The sequence below is a fragment of the Pan troglodytes genome, chromosome 21 (assembly GCF_028858775.2).
Source record: "Pan troglodytes isolate AG18354 chromosome 21, NHGRI_mPanTro3-v2.0_pri, whole genome shotgun sequence".
Taxonomy (NCBI): domain Eukaryota; kingdom Metazoa; phylum Chordata; class Mammalia; order Primates; family Hominidae; genus Pan; species Pan troglodytes.
In genome coordinates, this window is record NC_072419.2 from 8,211,315 (window position 1) to 8,222,401 (window position 11,087).

At 38.1% G+C, this 11,087-nt stretch overlaps 1 non-coding gene across 1 annotated transcript; it reads right to left on the reverse strand.

The window, feature by feature from the left end:
* Nucleotides 1-6,498: 6,498 nt before the first annotated feature.
* On the reverse strand, nt 6,499-6,602 carry LOC112206553 (U6 spliceosomal RNA). The gene has a single exon (XR_002940975.1). It is a non-coding gene; the product is annotated as a U6 spliceosomal RNA (small nuclear RNA).
* Nucleotides 6,603-11,087: the final 4,485 nt, after the last annotated feature.

Sequence of the window (11,087 nt, forward strand, 5' to 3'; positions counted from 1 at the left end):
CATCACTTTCAGGTACACCAATCAGATGTAGATTTGGTCTTTTCACATAGTCCCATATTTCTTGGAGGCTTTGCTCATTTCTTTTTATTCTTTTTTCTCTAAACTTCCCTTCTCGCTTCATTTCATTCATTTCATTTTCCATTGCTGATACCCTTTCTTCCAGTTGATCGCATCGGCTCCTGAGGCTTCTGCATTCTTCACGTAGTTCTCGATCCTTGGTTTTCAGCTCCATCAGCTCCTTTAATCACTTCTCTGTATTGGTTATTCTAGTTATACATTCTTCTAAATTGTTTTCAAAGTTTTCAACTTCTTTGCCTTTAGTTTGAATGTCCTCCCATAGCTCAGAGTAATTTGATCGTCTGAAGCCTTCTTCTCTCAGCTTGTCAAAGTCATTCTCCATCCAGCTTTGTTCCGTTGCTGGTGAGGAACTGCGTTCCTTTGGAGGAGGAGAGGTGCTCTGTGTTTTAGAGTTTCCAGTTTTTCTGTTCTGTTTTTTCCCCATCTTTGTGGTTTTATCTACTTTTGGTCTTTGATGATGGTGATGTACAGATGGGTTTTCGGTGTGGATGTCCTTTCTGTTTGTTAGTTTTCCTTCTAACAGACAGGACCCTCAGCTGCAGGTCTGTTGGAATACCCTGCCGTGTGAGGTGTCAGTGTGCCCCTGCTGGGGGGTGCCTCCCAGTTAGGCTGCTCGGGGGTCAGGGGTCAGGGACCCACTTGAGGCAGTCTGCCCGTTCTCAGATCTCCAGCTGCGTGCTGGGAGAACCACTGCTCTCTTCAAAGCTGTCAGACAGGGACACTTAAGTCTGCAGAGGTTACTGCTGTCTTTTTGTGTGTCTGTGCCCTGCCCCCAGAGGTGGAGCCTACAGAGGCAGGCAGGCCTCCTTGAGCTGTGGTGGGCTCCACCCAGTTCGAGCTTCCTGGCTGCTTTGTTTACCTAATCAAGGCTGGGCAATGGCGGGCGCCCCTCCCCCAGGCTCGCTGCCGCCTTGCAGTTTGATCTGAGACTGCTGTGCTAGCAATCAGCGAGAATCCGTGGGCGTAGGACCCTCTGAGCCAGGTGCGGGATATACTCTCGTGGTGCGCCGTGTTTTAAGCCCGTCTGAAAAGCGCAATATTCGGGTGGGAGCGACCCGATTTTCCGGGTGCGTCCGTCACCCCTTTCTTTGACTTCCCTTGCGCTTCCCAGGTGAGGCAATGCCTCGCCCTGCTTCGGCTCGCGCAGGGTGCGCGCACCCACTGGCCTGCGCCCACTGTCTGGCACTTCCTAGTGAGATGAACCCGGTACCTCAGATGGAAATGCAGAAATCACCCGTCTTCTGCGTTGCTCACGCTGGGAGCTGTAGACCGGAGCTGTTCCTATTCAGCCATCTTGGCTCCTCCCCTCTCTTTTCCTGGATTGTTTTAAGGTAAATACCAGACATGATATTATTTCATTCTTAACTACTTCAGCATGTAGAAGAGTTAAGAATTCTTTTTATAACAATAAAATGTCATTATTATACTTAAAATTTAATAGTAATTCCTTAATATCACCTAACATTTGTCAACAGTCAAATTTTTCTGCTTGTCTCGTAAATATAACTTTACAGTTGGTTTGAATGAGGATGCAAATTAAAGCCATATGTTACATTTTGTTGATGCCTTTTAAACCTCTATTAATCTAAAGGAGTTCCACTTCCTCTTTGTTCTCTTGCCATTTATTTGCTGAAAAAACCAGGTTGTTGACTCTGATAAATTGCCCACATCCGGTACTATTTCCCAGTTTCCCAACTGTATTCAGCTGCAGTCGCGCGCAGTGGTAGTGGGCTTGATAACATGCCCTTTATTGGCTGGCTTCACCACTCCTTACTGGTGTTAATTGCTCTGAAATCCTTGTCTTACAGTTGGCTTCTCACTGAACCTATCTCTGTGTTTTAAAGTCCCTCGAAATAATTAGTCTTTGTCTAGTTAAGCCATCAATATATAGTTAGATTAATTAGTTTTACTTTAGATTTAGTAATTTAGATTTTTAGGATTTTTTTCATTTTGGAATTTGTTTATTAATTATTTAAAAATTCATGTGCTTACAAAGTCAAAACGTAAGTCACAGCACATTCAGAGAAGTCTGCCTTCCCCCTTGTCTCTTCCATTCTGTTCCCTTTCTCCTTTACATGTAAATTTTTAAATTATGATTTTAGTTTATTCCTCTTTTTCTAAAAAAACAAGACACAAGGCCGGGCACGGTGGCTCACTCCTGTAATCCCAGCACTTTGGGAGGCCGAGGCGGGTGGATCACGAGGTCAGGAGATCGAGACCATCCTGGCTAACATGGTGAAACCCCGTCTCTACTGAAAATACAAAAAAAATTAGCCAGACGTGGTGGAGGTCGCCTGTAGTCCCAGCTACTCGGGAGGCTGAGGCAGGAGAATGGCGTGAACCCGGGAGGCAGAGCTTGCAGTGAGCCTAGATCGCGCCACTGCAATCCAGCCTGGGCAACTGAGCAAGACTCCGTCTCAAAAAAAGAAACACACACACACACACACACACAAAACCACAAGAGACAATATACACATGCTTGTATTTCTCACTCTTGTAAACATAAAAGGTAGTGTGCTCCACACACTCTTCTATATATTTTCCTGTTTAATGATATGCTGTGGGTCACTCTGAAGTGGTGTGCTGAGTTCCTCCTTATGCCCTTTTAAAGTCACATAATACCCAATGTGCGGCTGTACCATAATTTAGTAGGCAGCTCAGCTTTTGCTCTTACAAATAGTGTTGTGATGAAGAGCCTAAGGATAAGTCATCCTGCACTTGTGTTAGTAGATCTTTGGGATACATTTCTGGAAGTTGAATTGTTGGGTCACGAGGTAATTTTGCTAGATATTGCCAAGTTCACCTCTTTATGAGTTATATGATTTTGCATTCCTAACAGCAAAATATGGAGTAATTGTTTTGCCTTAGCTTCCCCAACAGAACGTGCTGTTGAACTTTTGGATTTTTGGTCAAGCAGATAGGTGAGAAACCGTGTCTCAGTGTAGTTTTTAATTTGCATTTCTTCCTATACAAGGGTGGTTGAGCATATTTTTATATGTTTGAAACATTTGTATTTCATTTTCTATAACTTGTCTTTTCCCATTTATTGCCCATAATTCTAAAAGGTTGACTGTCTTCTAAAATTTTAGAAGCTTTCTCTATATTAGGGATTATTTTTTGTCTACGATGTAAATTGCAAAATAGTACACACACCTATACACAAGTTTCTTTTTGTACAATGTGATCAAAATTATAATCTTTTAAATCTTTCTGCATTTTGAGTTACAGTTGGGAAGGTTTTCTCCATTTCTAGGTTATAAAAGAATATATATATATATATGTTTTCTTCTAGTACTTAAATAGTTTCGTTTCTTACATTTAAATCTCCGATCCACTTGGAATTTATTTTGGTGTATGGTGGGAGGAACTAGATAGATACACTTCTGGATTTTTCTATGCTGTTCCATTGGTCTATTAACTCTTCAAATGATCCAACACCACAGTTGAAAAGCCTCTTCTTTTTCCACTGACTTGCCTTCATACTTTTTTTTTAAGCAATCAATTGAACATATGTATGAGTCTATTTCTAGAATCTCTATTCTGTTCCATTGATCCACTTGTCTTTTTTTTTCTTTTTTTTATTTTTTAATTTATTTTATTTTATTATTATTGTACTTTAAGTTTTAGGGTACATGTGCACAGTGTGCAGGTTTGTTACATATGTATACGTGTGCCATGTTGGTGTGCTGCACCCATTAACTCATCATTTAGCATTAGGTATATCTCCTAATGCTATCCCTCCCCCCCACTTGTCTATCTTGATGCCAATACCACACTGTATGATTACTATAGCTCTATAATAATTTTCCGTTCATGAGGGATATTGATCTATAGTTTTGCTTTTCTATGATTCTTTATCTGTAATGCTGGCCTCACAGAATGGGAAGCCTCACTTCCTCTTTAATTTTCTGAAATAATTTGAGTAAAATTGTTAGTACTTCTTCCTCAATTGTTTGATAGAATTCCTCAGTGAAGTCATCTGGGTCTGAATTATTCTTTGTCAGAGGCTTTTTAAACTACAAATTTAATTTCTTTGATAGATATAGAGATAATTAGCCTATTTATTTCTTCTTGAGTGAGCTTTAGCAGTCTATGTCTTTCAAAGAATTTGTCCATTTCATCTAAGTTGTTAAGTTTATCGGTATAAAGTTTTTCATAAAGTTCCCTTATAATCTTTTTAATATCTGTGGAGTCTGTAGTAGTGTCACCTCTCTCATTATTGATATTGGTAATTTGTATCTTCTTTCTTTTTTCCTGATTAACTGTGTGGATATGGGTTTATTAATTTTATGAATTTTCTCAAGGAACCAGCTTTTGCTCTTATTGATTTTTTCTATTTTTTTCATTTTATGTTTCTGATTTCTGCTGTATTCCTTATTATTTCCTTTCTTCATTTTTTCCTACTTTTTGAGGTCTCTGAAAAAAACCTTTCTTCTGTCCTAATATAGGGATTTAGTGTTATGAATTTCCTGCTAAGTACTCTTTTGGCTGCATGCCACAAATTTGGTATGCTATGCTTTCATTTTCATTCAGTTAAAAATATTTTCTAGGCCAGGAGTGGTGGCTCATGCCTGTAACCCCAGCATTTTGGGAGGCTGAAGCAGGCAGATCACTTGAGCTCAGGAGTTTGAGATCAACCTGGGCAACACAGCAAAACTCAGTCTCTACAAAAAAATACAAAAATTAGCTGGGCAGGGTGGAGTGCGCCTGTAGTCCCAGCTACTCAGGAGGCTTAGGTGGGAGGATCACCCGAGCCTGGGAAGTTGAGACTACAGTGAGCCGTGATTGTGCCACTGCACTCCAGCCTGCGGGACAGAGTGAGACCGTATCTCAAATAAATAAATACATACATACATACATACACAAAATACTTTCTAATTTTTCTTCTGATTTCTTTTTCAATAATGTATTATTCAGAAGTATATTTAGTTTTAAAATGTTTGGAGATTTTCTAGAGATGTTTGCTTTTTAAATTTAATTTCTATGACTACTGAGGGTTAAATTAAATAAAATTAAAAATAAATAAATTTAATTCCATTGTGGTCAGAAAACACACTTCTCATGACTTGATTTCTTTAAAACTTACTGAGACTTATTTATGGCTGAGAATACAATCTATGTTGGTAAATGTTTCTTTTGTAGTTAAAAAGAATGTGTATTCTCTTGTTTTGGGATGGAGCATTCTATAAGTATCAGTTAGCTCAAGTTGGCTTATAGTGCTGTTCAAGTCTTCTACATCTTTACTGATTTTCTGCCTCCTTGTTTTACCAATTATTGAAAGAGAGGTGTTGAAATCTGACTGTAATTGTAGATTTTTCTATATATTCTTGCAATTCCATGAGTTTTGTTTTATGTATTTTGAAACTCTATTATTATATGCATCAACATTTAGAATTGGTATATTTTATTGATTAATTGATAAGTTTATTATAAATGATATTCTATGTTCTCATAATTACTTTGTTCTAAATATACTTTGATATTAATGTAGGCATTCCATATTTAAAAAATTATTGTTGATGTTGCATATATTTTTCTGTCCTTTTATTTTTAATCTATTTGTGCCTTTATTTTTGAAGAGAATCAATTCTTTGCAGGCAGCAAATAGTGGATCCTACTTTAAAAAATATAATGCAAAAATCTCTTTATTTTAATTGGTGTGTTTAAACCATTTACATTTAATATGATTATTTATATGACTAGGTCTAAATCTATGATCTTGCTACTTACTAGCCTCATCTCTTTTCCAGTGTACCTCATTTTCTGTCTTCTTTTGGATTGATTTTTATGATTCTGATTTATGTCTTTTGTCAGTTTATTAGCTATTACTCTTTGTTGTGTTATTTTACTGGTTGTTTTGGGATTTCTGGCATACATTATTAACTCATCATTATTTACGATGAGTGATAAGGTATCACTTCACATATAGCACAAAATGCTTACAGTAATATATTTCTATGTCTCTCTTCCTGGTCTTTGTGCTATTTTTCTCACACATTTTACTTCCATGTATGTTATAATTTGTCAAATATATTATTATTGTATTTGCTTTGAACAGCTATGTTTTAAGTACATTTAAATATACTTTTAAAATATTTTCCCACATTGTTACTGTTTCTCTTGCTTTTAATTTCTTTGTATATATCCAGGTTTCCATCTGGTATCATTTCACTACTGTTGGAAGGACTTCTTTTTAACATTTCTTGTAGTGCAGATCTGTTGATGATGAATTCTTTCAGCTTCCATATGATTGATAAAATCTTTATTCTTCACTTCAAAAATTGTGGTAAAGTACACATAAGATCTGCCATCTTAACCATTTTTTAGTGTACAGTTCAGTGGCATTGAGTACATTCACACTGTTGTGCAACCATCACCACTATACGTCTCTAGAATGCTTTCCATCTAGCAAAACTGGGAAAATACATGGAATGCATCACAAATTTGCATTCCATCCGTGTACACAGGCCACACTAATCTCTGTATCATTTCACTCTTAGTATCTGTGCTGCCAAAGTGAGTACTTAACTCTAGCCTGGATGACAGAGCAAGACTGGCTCAAAAAATAGATAAATAAATTAAATGCTTAATTTTGTGTATTTATTTTAAAAGATATTTTTGCTAGATAAAAATTCTAGAATGACTAATTAATTATTGTTTTCTTTTTAAAAATGCTTTAAATAGCCAGGCATCGTGGGGCATGCCTGTAATCCCAGCATTTTGGGAGGCCGAGGAGGGTGGATCACCTGAGGTCAGGAGTTCGAGACCAGCTTGGTCAATATGGTGAAACCTTGTCTCTACTAAAAGTATGAAAATTAGCCAGGCATGATGGCAGGTGCCTGTAATCCCAGCTACTTGGGAGGGTGAGGCAGGAGAATTGCTTGAATCTGGGAGGCGGAGGTTGCAGTGAGTCGAGATGATGCCATTGCACTCCAGTCTGGGTGATGAGGGTGAAACTCTGTCTCAAAAAAAAAGAAAAAAAGCTTTAAAGATGTATCCCCACTGTCTTAAGCTTGCATTATTTTTGATGAAAAATCTCCTGTATTTTTTGTTCTTTTGTATTTAATATTTCTTTTTGGGGGGCTGCTTTTAAGATATTTTCTTTATTGGTTTGTGCAACTTGGTTTGTGCTTGGGGTTCATCGAGTTTTTGGATCTGTGGGTCTACAGTTTTCATCATATTTGGAACATATGTGACCATTATTTCTTCAAATATTCTTTCTGTCCCCTCTTCCACTGGTGTCTCCAATACATATCTATTAGGCCACTTGAAATTTCCCCATAGCTGCTGATTGATGCTCTGTTTGTCTTTTTTTTTTGAGATGGAGTCTCGCTCTGTTGCCCAGGCTGGAGTGCAGTGGTGCCATCTCGGCTCACTGCAAGCTCCACCTCCTGGGTTCACGCCATTCTCCTGCCTCAGCCTTCCAAGTAGCTGGGACTACAGGCGCCCGCCACCACACCCGGCTAATGTTTTGTATTTTTTTTTAGTAGAGATGGGATTTCACCGTGTTAGCCAGGATGGTCTCGATCTCCTGACCTCGTGATCCACCCGCCTTGGCCTCTCAATGTGCTGGGATTACAGGCGTGAGCCACTGCATCCGGCCGCTCTGTTTATCGTTTATACAGTTTTTAATTGTTTTGGTCTTATATCTGGATGCGGCTTTATATATTCCATTTTTATCTCTCTATGTGTCATTTTGAATAGTTTCTGTTGTTGTGTCTTTAAATTCATTAATCTATTTTCTTCAACGTCTTAACTGCTATTAATCCTACTCAGTCTATTTTTCATCTTAGATATTGCAGCTTTCATCTCTAAAAGTTCAATATGGATCTTTTAAATATTTTCCGTGCATCTACTTCACATATTCAGTTTTTCTTCTAGCTTCCTGAACATACAGAGTATACTTATAATAACTTTAATTTCTTTGTGTACTAATTTTATCACCTGTCTTTTCTGGTTAGTTTAAAATGATTAATTTTTCTTATTATGAATCACATTTTCCTGCCATTTTCATGCCTGGTAATTTTTTATTGGATAACAGATATTGTGACTTTTACTTCAATGGGTAGTGGGTATTTTGCCTTTCTATAAATATGCTTGAGCTTGTTTTGGGACATGGTTAAATTACCTGGAAGCGGTTTGAACTTTTCATGTTTTGGACTTAAGCTTTGCAAGGCATGCCTCCAGCATCATTTGGTCTAGGGCTAATTCTTTTTCCTTGACTGAGGCAGAACTCTTCTGTGTATTCTACCAGATGTCTCATGAATTATGAGTTTTTTTCACTCAGGTTGTAAAGATCAGGCACTATTCTTAGCCTTGCGTAAGCTCCAGAAATTTTTCTCCTCTGGCCTCATGTACTTTTCTCATGTACATAATACACTTTTCAATACTTCACTGAATATTCAATGGGGACCTTTTACAGATATTTGGAGTTCTCTTTCTGTGAAACGATCTGCTCTTTGGTGCCCTACCCTGAAAACTCTAGTCACTTGGCCTCTGTGGACATCCAGGTCCTTCTTAACAACTCAGGGAGAACTTCGGGCTCCACCTGAGTTATCTCTTTCTGCATGGTGGTCTTAAAGCCTTCTCAGAGAGTACTCTTGGGGCAGCCTTAGGGCTCGCTTCATTTATGTCCCATTTCACAGGGATCACTGTCCTTTGTTGCCTGGTATCCAATGTCTGGTCTACCATGTTTTAAATAATTTGCCCAGATTTTTAGCAAGAGAGTAAATCCAGTCCCCATCACTATTTTGGTAGAAGTTGCCCCAATTATTTAATTTAATTTTATTTTGCTATTGTACTATGTGTTTGTCTTTTTTCACTGTATGTTCTAACTGGTTTTTCTTTGTATATGTGAAGGTTGTTGATTTCTGTTTGTTGATTTTATAACTTACTATGTTACTTAAATTATCTTGTTTTTTATAGCAGTTTAATGTTGATTCTATTAAGTTTTCCAGATACCATATCATCTACAAAGAGAGATAGTTTTCCCACTTCCTTTGCAATTAATATGCTTTTTATTGTTCTCTCCTTCTAAAAGCATTGACAAATACTTCAACGTAATGTTAAATACTATTAGAAATGGTGGGCACGAGTTTGAAGACTGCTTAAGTATTCTACTGATTCTATCTTTTGGAGATGTCCCTAGTAATGCTGCAAGTCCTCCTGTTCTGGAATGGCCCAGTGGCCATTTCTATGCCTCCTGCACAACTGTTATCTTAGGGTTTCCAATCCCCTATTCCTAGTTCTCGTTCTTACCTTTTTTTTTTGTTTGACTCCTATTTTAGTTAAGCATAAGAGGGTGTAAAAAGCAATTCTTGATAATCTTGCAAACTCCATAGATTGTCTGGGTAAATGACTTTAGCTTGGAAATCATTTTCCCTAGGAATTGTGAAGGCACTATTCCTTGTATTCCTGGGTCTAATATTGTCCTTAGGCATCTCATGCTGGTGTCACTCACAGTGCTTTGTGCATAACTTTTTAGTTTCAATTCTTTAAAATTGTATGACATTCTCTTTGTCCCCAAAGACTACCTACCATTCTCCTTGTTTCTCCATGGCTGTAAGCTAAAATGTGAAAGTCCCCTAAATTACCTTGATGTATGTTTCTATGGTTCTGTTACAGTAAATTATCACACTCATTTTTTTTTAAAAGAATCATAATAATTAATTCACCAATACAAGTACATCTGAACTAACTGTTGGGCTTCCCAGGCTTTCCTTTAATGGGTGCTGTTTAGAGTCTTGCAAGGTTTGTCTTCAGCCATGATTGAATCAGCCAGGACCAAACTCGAGAATACACGGAACTTATAGAAACAAAGGACAAAATTCAAGAAATGTAGGAATTACATATTCTATATCAATAATCTACATGTGATTCTTATAACTTTCTGCCTCAATAAATTTATCATTCATATCTTATGGGAATCTATGGTTCCATGCTTTTAAGATTATGTTTTTAAGTTTAATTGGTTGTAATATCCTGAGTACTAATGATGTATAGTAATATAATAATTATTATACAGCAGGCACTCTTCTAAGTGTTTTCCATTTATAAGCCCATTCACATTTATAATTCTTATAACAAATCTGTGAAGTGGATACTATTGTTATCCCTACCTTAAACACAAGGGAATTGAGGCACAGAGAATTTAACATTTTGAATTAAGAACCTTAATTAAGAATTAAGGTCACATAGGCTGGGCATGGTGGCTCATGCCTGTAATCCCAGCACTTTGGGGGGCCGAGGTGGGAGGATCACTTGAGGTCAGGAGTTCGAGACTAGGCTGGCCAACGTGGCGGAATCTGGTCTCTACTAAAAAAAATCCAAAAAAATTAGCCGGGCATGATGGTACATGCCTATAATCCCAGCTACTCAAGAGGCTGTGGCACGAGAATCACGTGAACCTGGGAGGCAGAGGTTGCAGTGAGCTGGGATCACGCCACTGCACTCCAGCCTGGGCAACACAGAGAGACCTTGTAAAAAAAAAAATAGAATTAATGTCACATAGCATGTAAATGGCAGAGCAAGAAGTTGATCCCAGGCCATCTGGCCCTGTAGTCTACTTTTACCCACTGTGCTTTGTGGGCCTTTGGAAGCTGTAAGATGCTACAGAGTTAGGAGTCTACTGATAGATGGTGCTGGGGTTACATTTCACCCTGCTCCTTCACTGTGACCTCTCACTATCCCCATCTTCTATTCATAATCTTGGCACAAGGGCTAACAAAGGGGGAGCCTTAGGCTAGGCTCCCAGGGATTGTAATTTGTTTTAGAACAATGCGCTGGATTTCTAGGGATCTGTACTCCACCATGCACAAACATCTGGGTGCCTTGTCCAGACTTAATCTCCATGTAGGCTTCCTTTCTGGAATTTCACACAGTAGTAGGTGCCGGCTCTGCTGGTGTGATGCTTCTGATACGGATGGAATAGTTTGTGCTGTTTCTCTTTGTGATGTCTGAAACAGTTCTTATCCAGGGGAAGTTGCCTTCTTTTTGACTGTAGATTAATT